At 40.9% G+C, this 17,604-nt stretch overlaps 1 protein-coding gene across 17 annotated transcripts in view; it reads left to right on the forward strand.

The window, feature by feature from the left end:
- wnk1b (WNK lysine deficient protein kinase 1b) overlaps positions 1–17,604 on the forward strand; it is an 83,419-nt gene that overhangs the window by 21,401 nt on the left and 44,414 nt on the right. The window lies entirely within an intron of this gene.

Genomic DNA, 17,604 nt, shown 5'->3' on the forward strand with positions numbered 1-17,604 from the left:
TCTTACTGCTCTCCCTCACTCTCGTTCTTTGTCTCCTCTCTCTCTCTCTCTCTCTCTCTCTCCATCTATAAATAGAAATCTCGTGGGCTGGAGGTGTTAGCAGCATAGCAGCGGAAACAGAAGCACATGATTCACATTTCTGATAGTTCATATTCTGCCTTTTTATTTACATTCACTAGTCTCCTTAGAGGACCTCTTCTCTTCAAGGCATCTGGATCATATTCAAATTACTCTCACCCCAGTAAACTCTGTGTGTGAGTGTCTTCCCTGAATTGAGGCCATGAACAATCATGGCCTCCATTCATCAAGCTTTACACTCTCACGTAACGTCCTACTGCTCTTGCGCCGCTCCAGTGGTTGTATAGGTGAAGATCAATGTACGACTGTGAAGTCTCAGCAGACGTTCAAGACACAGAGACATCTGTCAGTGACCATGTTTATGACCAAGTTTATTTTTCTTACTTCATTGACCAAAAACACACTCAGTTATCTGGCACAAGAAACGTGTTCAGAAGTTAAAGAGCTCTCTGGCACAGTTTAGCTTATCTCCATTAATATCAGCTGTTGCAAAAGGACGGTTCAGTGGTAAACCAGAGGAATATGTCTGCCACATGGCTCGGGAAAAAATACATTCCAAGTTTTATTTCTTAAATGTGCTTTTTAGAGTTGTTGTATTCATTTGAGCTGGCTATGCATTGATTGATCTTTTAGACAAAAAACACTGTTTCCATGTGAACATGGTTGTGTTGTAAAACTCAACACTGTGTGGCAACTTGACTAAGTTTCAAAGGTCCATGAAATGAAATGTTCAGTTTCCCAGGTTTAACCCAGTGTCTCCGTGTCAATTGTACATATGTCTCTTCATCTCAATATTGTAGTATTCTTACTTCAGTAATTGACTGACTACAGTGACTAATTGACTACTTGTTTCAGTCAGGTTTCGACCCACCGTGACATCAACCATTTGTATGTAGACAGCCACTCGGAATCCTTGAGTTTGGCATTTTGTCCAGCACCATTTTGTTTTTTTAAACCAGAAGTAATCATATTTGGAGGAGTGGGGGATGAGCGTGCTTGAGACCATGCAGACACTTCATGCCCATCTACGTCAGCGACATGCACCCATTGGACGGTACTCATTGTGAGTCGCAAGGTATCCACGGCACGCCCCGATGCACACCGTGCTTTATCATCTATTTTATTCTAAATCGCACCATAATTTACAAAATGTCCATCCTTCTGTGTTGAAGAAGACTAGAGATTAAAACCATAAACATTGTATGTAGTAGGGTCATAGTGTTACGTCTATAAAAACGATTTTTTTGCAACCAGTGGAGACTCCCTCTGCTGGTCACTTGAGAGAATTCAGGTTTCAGGCACATCTGCATTAGCTTCACTTTTCGGACACAGAGTATAAGTCTACGTTTATATTCAGCCTATGGTTTCTTTGCTATTTTCATTCTGGTGGCAACTACTTGAAGAAATATAATTAATTTGAACATTTTACAGAGAACATTTGTTGCCCACTGTTATTCCGGCTTGTTTCTATTTGCACTACAGACTGTCTGCCTTCATCTTGTCCATTTGATGCATGTTCATAACAGCAGATACAGACAGATGGTTTTCACAGTAACTGTAAATACAGAAGGATATACGAACACATTTCCACAAGGCCTGGCACAATAACACACATCTATGTAAATATACATGTGCAAATACAGTATGCAGTAAGCATGCTGCTTTCACGCATGCATGATGATAATGAACTTACCTAGTAATTACTCAGGGGAGATGAATCTGTGAAAGCAAATCAGTTGAACTGGACATTAAGCAGACTTTTACCCTGGCACCTCCCAGGTATAGAGTGTAGATGTATGAGCCCATGTGTGTATTGAGTGGGTCATGGTTTGCTAGTAGGCATGTTGACGTCTTTATAATTTCTTCTGCACGCACCACCCCTCGCCAATATTAAACAGAGTATTTCCAGTAAGTGACTATGCGTCAGACATGGAAATCTCTGGTTTTGTGCTGCTGTGCTATTCCGGACATTGTCCAGAGTTCATAAGTAATAAACACACGTGCAATCATCCACACTAATGCATTCACACACAGAGATTCTTGGAAACACACATGCACACTCGTACACAGGCATTCACACACAAAGAGAAGGATTGAGGGTCTCATTGACGGGTCTGAGGTCAGATTTAGGGTCAGCGTTTGGGTCACTTCAGGGATCCATTAGGGGAGAGCCTCTCAATGATGATAGATTAACCGGGACAGATGGAGGAAGAAGAAGAAGAACGAGAAGAAGAAAGAAAAAGAACGTACCAAACACATGATTCATATCTGAAGTCCTGTGCTGACTTCACAGGATGTGAGCATTCAATCTCATAGTCAATTCTGCGTGCGTGTGTGCGTGTCCATGCCAATCCCTCATCACTCTCATTATTGCTGTTTGTTGGCTCTGTGCTGAACTGAAGAGGCAGATGGTTTTCAGTAAGAAAACATGAAAACCTCAGTAAATTAGTGTTTTGCTCCTGAGTTTCCTTTGTCTGCTCCTACGTGTATGACTGTTTCCTCTCTCTTTATCTACTTATCTGTTTTCTCTACATCTCTTCCTTAAGATTCAGAGAGATAACATACTTGACGCACACAAAGAACGAGCTCATGTTTGTGTTTATTCTGTACATTCTGGACATACTGTACACGGTACACTCTGGATTCATTTTAAAGGTACAGATTTCTATTACCTATAGATTTATCCATTGTTGTCATAATGAGATCACCACTGTGACACCGTAGTTCCTCAAACAGACTTATCAGAGGAAGGACTTTATTTCTAATTTGTCTGTTTGATGAGTATAATTGGTCATATTGTAGTAGAAAGTCTTGTTTTCATCTCTCCTCTCTTCCCTGTTAAAGTTACAGCATTACGCTTCCAATATGAAACACTTTCTGTAACTTAAAAAAAGTTCTTAAAAGTTCCGAAGGACAGCTTTTATTGTAAAACACCTGCAGGTATATAATCAACAACAGTCACAGAAATAAAACAACAGTACTTAAATGTGTAATCCAGATCAAAAAGTATTGAAAATATCAGAATGTAAATTATGATTCACTGGCAACACCTTAAATACACCATGCTTTTAACCAGTCTTGCTTTTTGGGTGGGCCGCCTGTATTTGTTTTGTTTTTTTCAACCATGACCCTGGTTCAGCTTTGAATTCACTCCTGGCAGGTAAACTGGTCATACTAGTTGTTAGAGTATGTTTTTTTTTTCTGTATAATAGTCTGTTACAGTTAGGATAGATAAACAGACTGTGGATGACTGACAGCATTACAGTACGACAGATTTGCAAACAATCACTCCACCAGCTCACATCATTTAAAAAGTATTTTTATGGCAGCATTGTTTATTGATATCTAGATACTGACAAGTTACTGCAGTGTACAGAGTCAAAGCAGCACCTGTCAGTGAACTATGTCAGTGCACAGTCGCAGCAGCCTGTCATCGTGAACGCACCTCTGCATCGTTCTATCATCAGGTGTGTGACTGGTGTTTTTCCTTTGTTCCTCATCTGGTCAGGGTTTTACATTCCCTCCTGAGCGGTTGGACCACAGCAGTGATGTTCTTTAGAGGATATGATGGATAGAAGTTTGATTCCCTGTGCCCATGATGCACTAAGGGCTTTTTGAAGAGATGCCCGATTTGATAGATTTTTTTCAGACGTTGATTTACCATGGACCTCCAACCACAGCGTTCATGCACTTTGATGCTGCTGCATGTGTTGGCAACAGCATTGAGTTTTGGCAGGTGTGAGGAGCCTTTTGAAGTTGGTGGATCTAACCACAGATGTAAATAAAGATGGACGATGCGTCCCCACTTCCTCCCACTATCCAGGAACAAAACCATAACATAACATGGAGGGGCTGGGGTTTATGGCCAGCCACCAGGATCATATCAGAGTACACAAACACATCTCTCATCTCTGTCAGACTTCAATGTGAATCGCTGCTTGTTGTCACATAACGTGTATTTGTGCACAGAAGCTGTTTGAACAGGCAATAGTGAAACTGACTTTCAGAAACCAAATGTGTTCATCAATGCAAACATCCTGCTGCAGCAACGCATCCTTTAGCTGCACCCACACATGAAGTGTTTGCCTGAGTGTGTGCGACTGTGTCTTTATACTTTATAATTACATGTTTACCTCTTACTCTCTAACGTTCTTACCTACTCTCTTCTTCCCTCTGGCTGCAACCTGTTGTTTTGACCTCCCATAAACCTCCTGCAGCGTGACGTAGCCTGTGTGTGTGTGTGCAATTGAGCTTTTGTGTGTTTTTATGTCAGCCATAAAGTCTAGTTGAGGCAGTTCTGTTGACATTGCCCCCCCCTCTTTTTCTGTTCGGGCCCCGTCTGGAACATTTTGACCGATGTCATGTATTTTATGTGCGATGATGATTGGTCACAGGGAAAACAATCTCTTCCTTTTGCACTTGTTGTTACAGTAATGTTTTGCACACACACCCAAATAGATATCAGATGTTTGATCAGGACCTGAAAAGATTTCTCTATTAGTTACTTTAAATATTATTTTGGTAATTGATTTATTACCCTTTTTCAATGGAAAAATGCCAGACATTTGATGGTTTAGACTTTTTCTTGTCTCACATTTTAGAGAATTAAACATTGCTGTGGGAAAATTTAAATTTCTTTACAAGTCTGACACATGGAAAGAAAAGCAGCTTCAGTGTCTTAATCCGCATCATCCTCTTACTTCGTTGGCCTGAGCCTTATGTTATCTCATACTTCATTGTGTGGATATTTTAAGCAGCAATAACCTGGGCTTGGAAATCATGGGATCATCGCTCTTTGTTTTCTTTGTTCCGCAGACAGAAAGTTGGACACCACTTTTACTGTCACACATTCAGGTGAAAGATTGGGTGTAACACGACTAGAGTTTTTGTTACAGTTCACATGGGTAGGTGTGTGTGCGCACTCTTGATTTTGACACTGGTATAAGTGGGTGTGTGCATGCGTGCGAGCACAGTGACAGCGATGGGAGCTCGGCTATTGTACCAATCTTTGTGAAGCTAATTGTAGCCACATGTACTTTGTGGCCGATTACAGTCTTTCTTTTGAGAGGCGACAGAGCTTTACATTATTGTAATTATTTTGCTTCTCTCCTCATGAGAAAGTCTGCCAACCATTTCACCAAAGCAGAGGCAGGTGAAATAACAAAACTCACTTGTTTCTTGAGCTTGTGTGTGTGTGTGTGTGTGTGTGTGTGTGTGTGTGTGTGTGTGTGTGTGTGTGTGTGTGTGTGTGTGTGTGTGTGTGTGTGTGTGTGTGTGTGTGTGTGTGTGTGTGTGTGTGTGTGTGTGTGTGTGTGTGTGTGTGTGTGTGTGTGTAACTCTGACCCTCTTTACACACAAACTGATAATCACATGAATTTAGTTATTAATCGATGATTTCAGATCTTGACTCTGGATCGTTACGGTCACTGTAACCCCGATGTCCCGGCTTTGCACGCCACTTTACGTCTTGTGTTGTGTGTAGCAGGTTTAAACATGTCTCATAAGCTCTAGAGCCAATCAAACAAACACAAAGTAAACGTTGTGTCCTAATAACTTCTGATTAGTGATGACGTTTATTGTTAGCGCAGGTCAGCGAAGAGTGAGGAGGACGACTGGACCTTTTAATGTGCATCTGTCCTGATCCTGAAGCTGCAGTGGTTGTAATTATTCAGCAGTGGAAAACCGCTTAAACGATGAACGTAGCAGAAAACTTGAAAATGTTCTGTCACTGCATCGAGTGCAGAGTCGTCCATCGATACATTTTAGATACCTATACTCTATTTTAGAACTTATGGTTGTCTCAGTTCAACTATTGGCTACTCTGCCCCTCACGATTTCTTGTGGTTTTCATCACAATTTCCAAATTTTCTTAAATACAAACTATATTTGAGTATTGGAACTGGAGCTCTAAGTTAGAAGGGGAATTCATTTTGTGCCAACTTCAGGCATCGCTTTATAAAAAAAAAAACTTAAAACTTTTTCTTAACAAAAGCGTCTTTGTTCAAAGTTTTAATCTGGACTTGTGGTTGCAGGGTATAAAGTTTGGTCAGGAGTAAAGTAAAAGTTTAGTCAGGAAAACGTTCATTTCATTGTTTGAATTGGCGTAGTGAGGCCTCGTTGTCATTATTACATTTATCTTTCCAGAGAACGAGGCTCATTATGAAGCTATACAATTTTGCTTTTGTTTCAATTGACAGCTCATTATCTGCACCGTCTTCCCTCCCACCTCCTCTCACCCCCTCTTTCAGGCCTCTTCTCCTCAAAGTCCCATCCTCCAACACATCCTCTCCTACCTCCTTTTAGCTCTCATTCTCTCCACTAATGATCAGCCGTTAACATCTGTCATCGTCTCCTCCTGCTGGTCTTGAACCTCACCTCACAGATGTCTTGCCTCCTAGTACTGCGGTTTTTCTTCTCTCACTAAATGAACACTCTTGTGAGATCTAAAATTTAACTTTCACAAAAAATCGGAATCGGAAAACAATTGAGTTTTCATCCAGCAGCAGCAGCATCATCCCTCCCTGTCAGTCCAGCGTGCTCGTGGAGTGATTATTTTTCTTGACAAAGGCAGCGTGTGTTTCTAGTGGATGTAAGCGTTAGGGTGACTCAGTCCTGTGACATTGACCTCTGTCTCTCAGAGAGGCACTACAGAGACAGACAGGCACCTCTGCAGTAACCCTACACCGTGTGTGTGTGTGTGTGCGTGCGTACGATGTTCTCACTGTATTGCATCATTGTGTCATGTGATCTAACCTCCCTTCCTCTCCTCCTTCATTTTTTACGTAGCATTACTAGAATTACTAGATGCGCTGCTGGCTTCTCTCTTGTTAAAACAAAACACATGGCGGACATTCATTCTATTCTCGGTGGGAAATTCAATATGCTGAGATATTTGATGACGTTTGTAGCATTTTAATTTTAAACCTTCGTTCAGTGAATGTATAGGATCTTATGTTTTTTCTTTTTAGCCATCACTCATGTACCTTCTGCCTGGAAGTATTTACCTCATTGTCAATGGGTTTTCTTTGAGTGTCTGTTTGAGCTGTTTGTTTGTGTTGCAGGACATTTGCAGGAATATGCAAATACATTTTGTGCATAACTTCATAATATAGCATACGAAACGTTCCCTCCTCTTCCTAAATAGATCTCCTGTAGCTGTCATGGTTAGCCGGACTTTTGCTGTCAATTAAAGTTTTATCATGTCTAGTTACCTTGAGTTCTCTATGAACTGTCATTAACCGTGAGGCTATTACTTTGCCTGTTATTGGGCAGAAAGAGTACCTACTGTAGGCTATGGAACATTTCTGCATTGTGTATGTCATCCTAGCAGGAAAGACTTCAGAGGACAAATATCCCCATTTCCTTTTCCTCTAACCTCACTTCCGTCCTCACTTCTGCTCTCACCCCTCCTCCTCATTTCCCTACCCTGTTTTGTCGGTCGTGTTTGCATCTGTACACGCTACATGATTATTTATACATTAATCTAGGGATCATTCTGTTGCATATTTCTCTATGCATTTTCAGGATTGTGAGTGTGGAGTATACACAATGTAGCCATTTGTAATATTAGATGATTTCAAATATTTCTTAGTTCTTACATGTCAGTTTTAAATTATATGTGCATGCATGTGCAAGATAGAGACAAAAGTAAGAGGAAAACTAGGTTAATTTCTTGTAACTGGGTGCTTTAGCAGTAATGAACTCTCATCTGGAACAAATTAACCCCAAAACCTCAGTCAGTCGTCAGTCAGAGAAATGCACACAAACCTGCACACTCAACATACACACAGCGTTTAGCTGCTGGACGTTTCTGGAGCCCGTCCAGTTGTCTGTCACAGATTACTTCAGCCTCTGGTGCAGGGCTCCGTTGGTAGCCTGTATCTGTTTAACTTCTCTGGTTACCCTGTCAGAGCTGGAGCCTAAATCAGTTGCTCTCCCTCGTCTCAACTAACCAGCTGCCAAGGAAATATAGGCCACCGTGAGGGGAGGGAAAAGGGCAGAGAGACCTAGACTGAAAGACAGAAGGGGGCACAGATATATGGAGGGAAGAAAGAAGGAGGTAAAAGCAGAGGTGACTCATAAATTTGAAGTTGCCATAAATAGTTTCCACCATTTCTAGCTCTCTCTCCATCTTGTCTCTACAGCTTTTCTCTTGACATAAGCTAATCCCCCTTTTATGTTTTTGTAAAGCTGGGAGGTGAATGATGTGTATTTAGGCACAAGCGCATGGGAGTTTGTTCTTATGAGGGATGTCACAATACCAAAAATGTAGTAGTCAATATTGATACCATGAAATTTCCGTGATTCCCAAAAATACAAAAACAAAACAATAAATCCCATTTACTTCAACACCATTTCCTTCATAAATATATTTGAACATACAAAAAACAGTGGCTATGTAGCCTTCAAGTAATAAATAAATAGAAAATACTATTGACATTATAAAACTGCTAACATACCAATGCCGAAGCAGCAGCGGCGGCAACCATTCTGCAGTGGCGGCTCGGAATTGTTCGGTACTGCTGTTACTGTACAAAAAGAGCACCGTGACGTTTTTAAAAGTTTGGAATCGACTTGGTTCCGAGGTATTGGTTCTCGTGACATCCTTAGTCCTTTTACATTTGTGTTTGAGTGTGTGTCCTTCAGGGCTTCTGCTAATCTGTTGACAACCTCAGGGTTTGTGGAGGAGTTAAAAACCAGACCACAGCACAGGCGCACACGCATCACTGACATAGTGTGTAGTATTCTTAGTCGGTGTGTTTGTGCCAACGTCAAGCTGTGTGCATGTAAACACACAGTTGGTTACTCTCACTAAAATAGTTGTAAGGTTGACAGAGCATAAATATTGAGTTCTTTGAATATTCATCACAGCTTTAATTACTTGCCTTGCCTCTCTGTCTGTGACCTAGAAATGTCAGTTTTATGTAAAAGCTCCTAAATGATGGTTGTTGCTGGTTTAAAAAGGTAAGAAGTAATAAGAATAAGTGTCAGGGCGTCTCTGTAGCATGTCTAGTCAGTGGTCATGTTAATCAATCAAAATAAAAACGAGTTTTTAATTATGAAGTGTGATGAGAGTTCTAACAAAGTTATATCTTCAATCACTGTTAGTCACCTTTGTGTATTCTTGCTGGCCAACAAAAGCTTTCAAAGGTTTTTATTCTTCTATTATTTTTTTAGGTGCGTTTCTCTGTGGCTTTTTTACAAAGCATGTGTCTATAATCAGGGAAAACAATTAAGCAATAAGCTTGAGTGTCAGAGAGAGGGTAACACAAACTCAGTGCTGCTTACATTAACTGCATTAAATGCCTGTCGGGTTTATGTTGGGATTGGTTAGTTTGCTCTCAGGCTTGAATGCGATCCAAGCCTCACTCGTGGAGGTTTGCTAATGTTCTGCTCTATCGCTGTGTCACTGATGAGACATTTTCAGGCCAGTACTGCTGTAGGACTGAGACTCAGTGAATTTCAAATATTCTTTGCATAAAGTATAACTGTATGAAGATATGACAATTTTCTTATTGATGTAAAATGGTTAAAAAGTTAAAAGTATGTTCTAAGTAAAGTATAACACACACCAAAGATGAGCGTGTGGAACACCATCATTAAAGTGCTGATGTCTGTTCCCCACACTCGGTGTAACATCTAGCTAATTGCGTAATTAGAGCATCCATATTGTTTGCAGAAGTATTTTCGACAAATAAAGTACTGCTACGTGATTAGATGCCTATGGCTGTTGATGCTCTTTAAAGTGAAACCTGAGAAGAGCTAAAGTTCCGCTTGGGCGTGAATAGTGGAGGTCCGCATTTAACAGAGTGTAAAAGGATAGTCCTCTCAGATTATGTAATAGTTTTATCTGAGACTGCCCTCGTCCTCTCTCGAACACTGGCCCTAACCCTTCTGTTAGATCATCAGTTACTGGAAAAGCTATAAGACGTCATTCACACCCTCTGGAAACCAGGGAGACTTGCACAGAGAAACACATGCCACATAACGGCACACAGGCAGGGGTATATACTGTTTCTTGGTAATGAACTCCCGGTAGCATCTGTTGGTATTTTAGTGGGCTTTAGTAGGGATTTTGTCCATGATCCCCCTACAACATATGGGATGTTTCTTTTTGCTCCAGACCTGCTCAGTAGTGCTGTTATTTTAATCTCAGATGTTATTCAGATGGAAACGATTTTAAATGTCCTGAGCAGCGGACACATGGGGAATGGATCGTGCCCATCAACCTATCAGCTTCTGTGATGTGTTTGTTTATGATGTGTTAACAGAGAGGCTGGTACACACACACACACACACACACACACACACACACACACACACACACACACACACACACACACACACACACACACACACACACACACACACACCAGTCAAAATCTATTATATTGCTGGACGATGTATAGTCAATGAGCAATATTGAGAATGTACTTGTGGAACTGCAATTCGCTAATTAGCATATGCATGACACCATGACATCACATGTTTACATTCTGCCTAATGTCAACCATTTCCAGCCCTTTTAACTGTTTGGTTCTCTTCTACTTTGTGCTCATCCATACATTATTTTGAGTGTATTAATAAAAGGCTGCAAAATAGTTAGAAACAGGGTTTATGCCCTATACTGCAGCCAGCCTCCAGGGGGCGAGCAAGATGACATGGGGAACTTTCATGTCGTCCATCTTTATACACACTCTATATTGGCAATACTGGCATTTGTCATCTACAGAAAATAACCAACCAAAACCAACAAAAAAATCTAAAATGCAATGGCCAATAGAGAAACTCTCTTTGCTGGCTGACCACTGGTTTAGCTTCATCATAAACTCAACTCCATTACTCTCTCACACTGCTGCAGCAGCACGATGTGGCCCCTTCTGAAAAAGGGTCAGAACCTTAAAGTTCAAAGCCTTTTTGGTCCCTTCAAGGCCGACAGGAATGCTGATCTATGACAGTCATTATGTTCGAAACTTCTCATGTTTCAAATGAATATTTTCTATAGCTCAAAGTGTGTTTTACTGCCAAAGCAATTAAACAAAGACACACAAAATAATTACACACAATAGTTTGACTAGATGCCATTTTTTTTAATTAACAGGCATTTTGTTTGTTTAAAATCTTTTTCAAATAATGACTACTAGTTTTTCTTGCTTTTTTTTCTTTATAAAATATGTACATTAAGTGTTTGTTACTTATTTCCACAATGAATTCCCTGGTCATCACACTGCATCTGTTGATTTCAGAGTTCTCCAAATCTCCTGTCTACGATTTATCTCAATAATAATCGTAATTCTAATGTAATAATGAAGCTGACGCAAACAATAACAAGCTTTCCAATGTGAAACTGTAAAAACTTTGGATCTCTGTTTTCGACATGTGATTTCATTGGATCTTTGTTTCTGTTAGAGCGACAAAGGACCCCATTGTTTGTTGCTTATCATTTCAATCAAAACCACAATCGGAGCTTTATTAGAGCTCCAGATGTTGGAACAGGTTTGCTCAGCTGATGTAAGACTAAGATTGGTATTAGATTATTATCTCGAGAATGAGGGAAAACCGTTCCGCAGCTTGAAGGTCAAACATTCATAGATACATTTGATGAAAAGCTCTGTGTCTTTAAGGTGACCTGATGGGAGCTGTCTCTGTGAACTTTGGATGTCTGACATATTTTACGCATTAGCTCCAAATTTAGGATAATTCTGGGTATAATGTGATCTCTGTGCAGGGTATAGTCTTCCGTTAAGGATTTACGAGGGAGAGAACTTTAAACCAGAAGTTCCACTCATTATCCTCATATTACGTGTGGTTAACTTGGATCCAGATGACTGGATCAAGTGGCTGAACTGAGGGGTGTGATGTCGGAGGGAGGCCAAATGCATCCTGCTTGTATTCTCGGGGAATCCCATAAAGAGGAGAGCGGAAAGAGGGGAATTATGGGATGGAAAACGATAGGAGAGGAGTGAGGAAGACTGTGGAAGAGGAGAGAGGAGCGGTGAGGAGAGATGAGGCTTGACCAGCAAAAACAGAGGGTAATGACATTGGGTGTTGGTGTGTTGGTGGTTGTGTGTCTGTTGGTGGGTGTGTGTCTGTTGGGTGTGTGTGTGTATTTGTATGTGAGTGCAGCCAAGCACAGAGAAATGAGACAATAGGGTGCACAGTCAGTGGCAGGCAGGGATGGCTCCTATTGTTAACACAGAAGAGTTCACAACACACACACACACACATTCAAATACACACAAAGCTTGTTATTGAAGCCATCCTGTTGAATGGGTTTGTTTGTAGTGTCTGTTGAAAATCACACAAAGATACAGTGATTAATTGGAGATCTTATGATGCCATGATTCCCTTCCCATTACAAATTCTGATACCTGGACTTTGTGTATCAGATGATACAGAGTATCGATCCGGACAACAGTGCATTTAATAAATGTTAAGTAAATAAAATTTAAAAATTTAAAACATAGTAAATCATATAATCCTGACATTATCAACAACCATATTTCAAGGACAAGGAAGGACAATCATAGTGTAGGTATCTCAGAAACAACTAGATCAGACTACAGTTCACACACATGCACACATGGCCCTGGTTACTGCAATATGTAGAGCAGTGATTGATGGGAAACCAAAAACCACCTCCATAGCAGAAACAAGGAAAGGGGGGTGAAAGGGGTGGGTGGTGATGGAGAAGCAAAGAGCGAGGGAGGCTGTCGGAAAGAGAAACAAGAAGGAGAGGACAAAAAAGATAAAGCAAACACATGGGGGTTATAAGAGGAGGGTGTGAACAAGTGGCCTCTTATCGTAGTGTTTCCTTTGGTTTTTGGCAAATCTATGATACGACGTCTGTTTAAATGATGAGATCAGTCTCTGTCACTTTCTCTCCTCCTTTCTGACTGTTACTGGAACTCATTCATCAACTTTTTAATCACTCTTATATATATATAACAGATGCTCTCTCTCTCTCTCTCCCTCTATGTCTCTCTCTCTTTCTCTCTCTTCCTCTCTGTCTCTCTCTCTCTCTCTCTGTATCTCATATGCCAGCTAACCATAACAAGCTGTGGTAAAGTTCTCGGAGAGGTTTGTGTGTGCAAGTGTGTGCGCGCGCATTGTAGGGGGGGTTGTGGTTCTTTGCGGGAGAGCATTTCCAGACCGTGGGGGGTTTGAGATACACTTTAGCTACGTCCTAATGGAGCAAACCAAGACTCTATTCATGCACTTATACGCGCACACACATACACATCCACCACCATGAGAGCCCATCCACCACCACTCTAGAGCTTTATTGTATACAGAAGCAAATTAGCTCACTCACTGAGCCAAGAATCCTGATGTGATAAAGATTTACGTGTCCTAATTTTTCTCTCCAGCAAATCAACATTTTTTCAAAGCCTGGGTGAGGTTAATAGGATTAAAAGTGAGTTGGGTCAACAACACATGTTGGAGAAGGCAAAGTTGAAGGTTCAGTTAAGGTACCAGGAGGTGTTTAAGTGATGATGGCAAACAGGATGATCAGTTTCATGGGGAAATAAATCATCTCACTGCAATTTCTTTGCAGCCCTTTCCAAATCTTCTGCAGCTAGTTTATCTCTCTCCCTCTTTTAATTATATAAAGTTTATTTTTAGAGTGCATCTGCATCTTTTTCATCTTGTGGCATGATCTTTAAATGCTTTTAGCAATAAAAGCTTTTCATCAACAGGCTCAATAAACTGGACAGTAGCTGCATATGTATTCTGATTCTGTAATTTTTTGATAATGTGGTAATATTTTTTTAAGGAGAGTGACATTTCTTCCTAATAGAGCACTGTCAATCCCAACCGCATAAAATAATTTGATCCTTTAATTATTTTTTGCGCTACAGACACTACAAACTGCCACAGGTGGAAAATTGACCCAGTTATATTACTATAATGAAATTAGCACAAGGTTACACTATACCTATGACAGCTGCGTGGGAGTATTAATGAGGTTTGGAGGAAGCATCTCAGTTTCAGCACATATGATATCTTTCAGTTGTTGAATACACATAACACAAGCACATGCATGCTGAAAACCTTGTGATCCTATAGGTATTTCTCCAGAGAAAAAGGAAATACCCAGATCTTAATACCCCTACTTGTCTGGTTGAATCATAACCTCTACCAGTCCCAGGTTAGAGGACAAACTCTAATGTGCAACCTAATGGCTGGTGAAACAGTAAAGGTTGCTGAGGATTTTGTGGATTCAACATCCAGTGTGTAGGGGTTCAGGGGGATGTATTAGCATAAATTGAATATAACATAATTATGATCATAAGTATATATTTATTAGAACAAACCAAACTGCCTCTAGAGAGGGCCTTTGACTTTTTAATGTCACATGAAAGCCACTGTAGTTTCTTCTTTACACATACACACTGACCCTTTTCGGGTCATACTATTTAATGGAAAGCCTGGGAAACGGATCGTATGGAATTATTTATCCTATACTTAGACTCCTGCTGTCCCCAAGAGAGATTCAGAACATTAGCTGACATCCTGGGAGTTTGGTACCCACAAACCATCTACACTGTAATATTCTGGCGCTCGTTGTGTTGTCTTGTTGTGACCTCAGCCATCTGAAGCTGTGAGTGCTGCTCACTCGCTGGGGGGGGGGGGTGCAGCAGACCAGACCAGAGCAGATGATCACAGAGTGTTGAAGCAAAGTAGGATGTCTAGACTAGATGAGTTGATCAGAGGGTCTCAGCTTTCAACCTCCCTGCAGTAAAGCTGCATTACGCTTTTAACACTGCAGATTCTGTTTCTGCCAGCCTGTCTGCCATGCAGCCTGGCTTTATGTGGGTGGGCATGCAGAAATAGGGCAGACAAACTTGGAGCTGACTGTCAGAGATTCATAGGAAGCTTCTTTCAAGTCCTCAGATAGGTGAGAGGAAGATAGTGAGCAAGCAATGCAGGGCTTAGAGCGTGAGAAGTCCTTATGTCAAAAAGAATTGTGTGTGTGTGAGTGTTGGATAAGAAGCTGAAGTGAACGGGCTTGTCTTGCTTAGGTGCATGTTTGTATGAGCCTGTTTGTTTGAGAAGAAAACGGAGAGATAGGCAGAGTGAGGCTGAGATGGAGAGCGAGAGCGTATTTGTGAGTCTGACAAATTCAAGTCCCATGATGTTTTGAAGCTTGGAGCAGAAAAGACGGGATAAAGAAAGAACAAAACAACCACTCTCAACAAGGAGACTTAAATCAAATTAATTCTTTAAATACCCACATCCTCACAGCAGTTTGTTTTTTACATATATAGACCAATTCAAATGCCTGAGACCAGTTAAATGACAAAGTGGTTTCTGACTGTTGGAACTTCCAGATCTTATAAAGCACATACTGTGTGTGTGAGAGACGTGCACCCATTCATGAAGAAGAATGAAGAAGCAACACTCATAACGAATGAATAATGGATAAGAAGCCCCCCTAGACTTGCTGTCTGCTCACATATGCGGACACACACACACACACACACACACACACACACACACACACTACAGTAGGAGAGTAAGAAAGGGGGGGAGACGTGTCTAACAATGATATGGGTGGTCAGGGTCTTTTCTAAGTGCTGCTGGGAAATGGAATGTTGGCTTCCAGGTACTCAGGTGACGTACGGCTTTTTTCATGTGACCACCGGGTCACGTGATCATAACAGGCAGAAGGAGGAAAGCGAGGGCGAACGGGAGTGCGGGTTAGTAAGCGTACATGGGTGTTTTTGTGCGTCAGTTGCTAATGGGCCATCATCAGTAAAAGGGTTGCTGTAGGATGAAAGGATAAGCTGTTACACACACACACACACACACATATTCTGCACACACAGATATTCTGCAGACATTAATGCACTCAAAAACACACTGGAGCTTTAAGAGTTTCTCTCTCTTTCTGTGTGTGTGTGTGTGTGTGTGTGTGTGTGTGTAAATCATATGATATAGATGATGTTACACAAAATGACAATATTGTGTAACAGGTTATATAAGTTGACAGTATGAGATCATCACCTCGGAGATTGTCCTAATCTTCGAAGCTCACAAGGTTTTCTAATAGCTTTATATCATTTCACAAAACTCACTCACCGTGACCGGCCGCAATCTCCTGTGCTGAGTTGTTGATTGGTTGGTACGGTGGGTGGTTCCTTTTTTGGGGCTTCAGTGGCTCTGTTAGAGAGTTACCGAGGGTAGCATTAAACCATTTGAATGATTGATGGCGAGCATGCTCCTTGTCTCAGATGGTTTGCACCAATGCACTGGATGTATTTGCTTTTTTTTAAGTTTGATTCAAATTCAATAGCTTTATTGAATTAAACAATGATACAGTTGAATTAGATTCAAGGTGCCCCTCATTGTACACCTCTTTTAAAAACTGGATACCATGGTGATAACGTTGCTGTAATAGGTGAACAGCATCCAACGTCTGATCTTTTACCTTTAATTCAACTGAACTTTCTTTTTGCTCCTTGCTCTCTGCATTTCAGTTATTTTATCATCTTTACTGAAACCAACCATGATGCTGCTCTGTCTGTGTTTGTCTGCAGATCAGTCTGTCTGTTCAGTTGCCTGCAATGTTATCCTCTAAAAGGGTCACAGACATTATTAATGCTCTAGATGTGTGTCATGATTTCCTCTCAAAGCTCACATTTCTGCTTGTCCGGGTTAATTAGAAATCACTTTCATATTTGTTTTAATCTTGTAGTGCAGCCTACTTGTAACTGCAGGAGTATTGAGGTTACATCAATTTATTTTACCGTTGTCAGGCAGCTGTGAATTAGTTTATTTTATTGGGGCACTGATGGGCTGGATGTGTCAGCCACAGTTAGACACAGAGATGATGAAGAAAATAGAAACGTCACTGTGCAAACACACAAAGGCAGAAGCAAAGGAGCACACACACACTCATGTCCATTAGAAAATACTAAAGAATTGATACCTACAGAGGTAAATGATGACCCAACCAATAATAAGATTTGGGCTGATTTCCAGTGGTCCAGTGTTGGTGCTTAAACCACGTTGGGTTTATGCAAACCTTCTTCTTATTAAGGGTTTATTGGTGGTTGGCAAACCAGCTTACAGGTGCATTACTGCCCCCAGGTGGACTGGAGTCACTCATCCGTGGGCTCTTGTTTTCCAGTCTGAAGCATCTACTGAGCCATGTCTGACAATCTAGATATAAAATTCAGTTTATCATTTGGCCTGATGTCCAAACAGATTCACATGTTTCAAACCCTGAAAATGATTTATTTAGACTTTCTTTCTTACACTTAAAAAGCTGAAATTTAAACAAACACACAACACAGACTAGACAGGAATGCCCCACAGCTTTTACACACATTTTCATGTAAGAATGCACGCACTAACACTTCTTTACAAGAACCAGCTTACCCACAGTGCCCTTTGCATCTGTATTTATTGAACTATCGGTGGTAGAGCTGGAATGCCCATTAAACTGTGTGTGTGTGTGTGTGTGTGTGTGTGTGTGTGTGTGTGTGTGTGTGTGTGTGTGTGTGTGTGTGTGTGTGT

The sequence above is a fragment of the Hippoglossus hippoglossus genome, chromosome 23, assembly GCF_009819705.1.
Source record: "Hippoglossus hippoglossus isolate fHipHip1 chromosome 23, fHipHip1.pri, whole genome shotgun sequence".
Classification (NCBI taxonomy): Eukaryota; Metazoa; Chordata; class Actinopteri; order Pleuronectiformes; family Pleuronectidae; genus Hippoglossus; species Hippoglossus hippoglossus.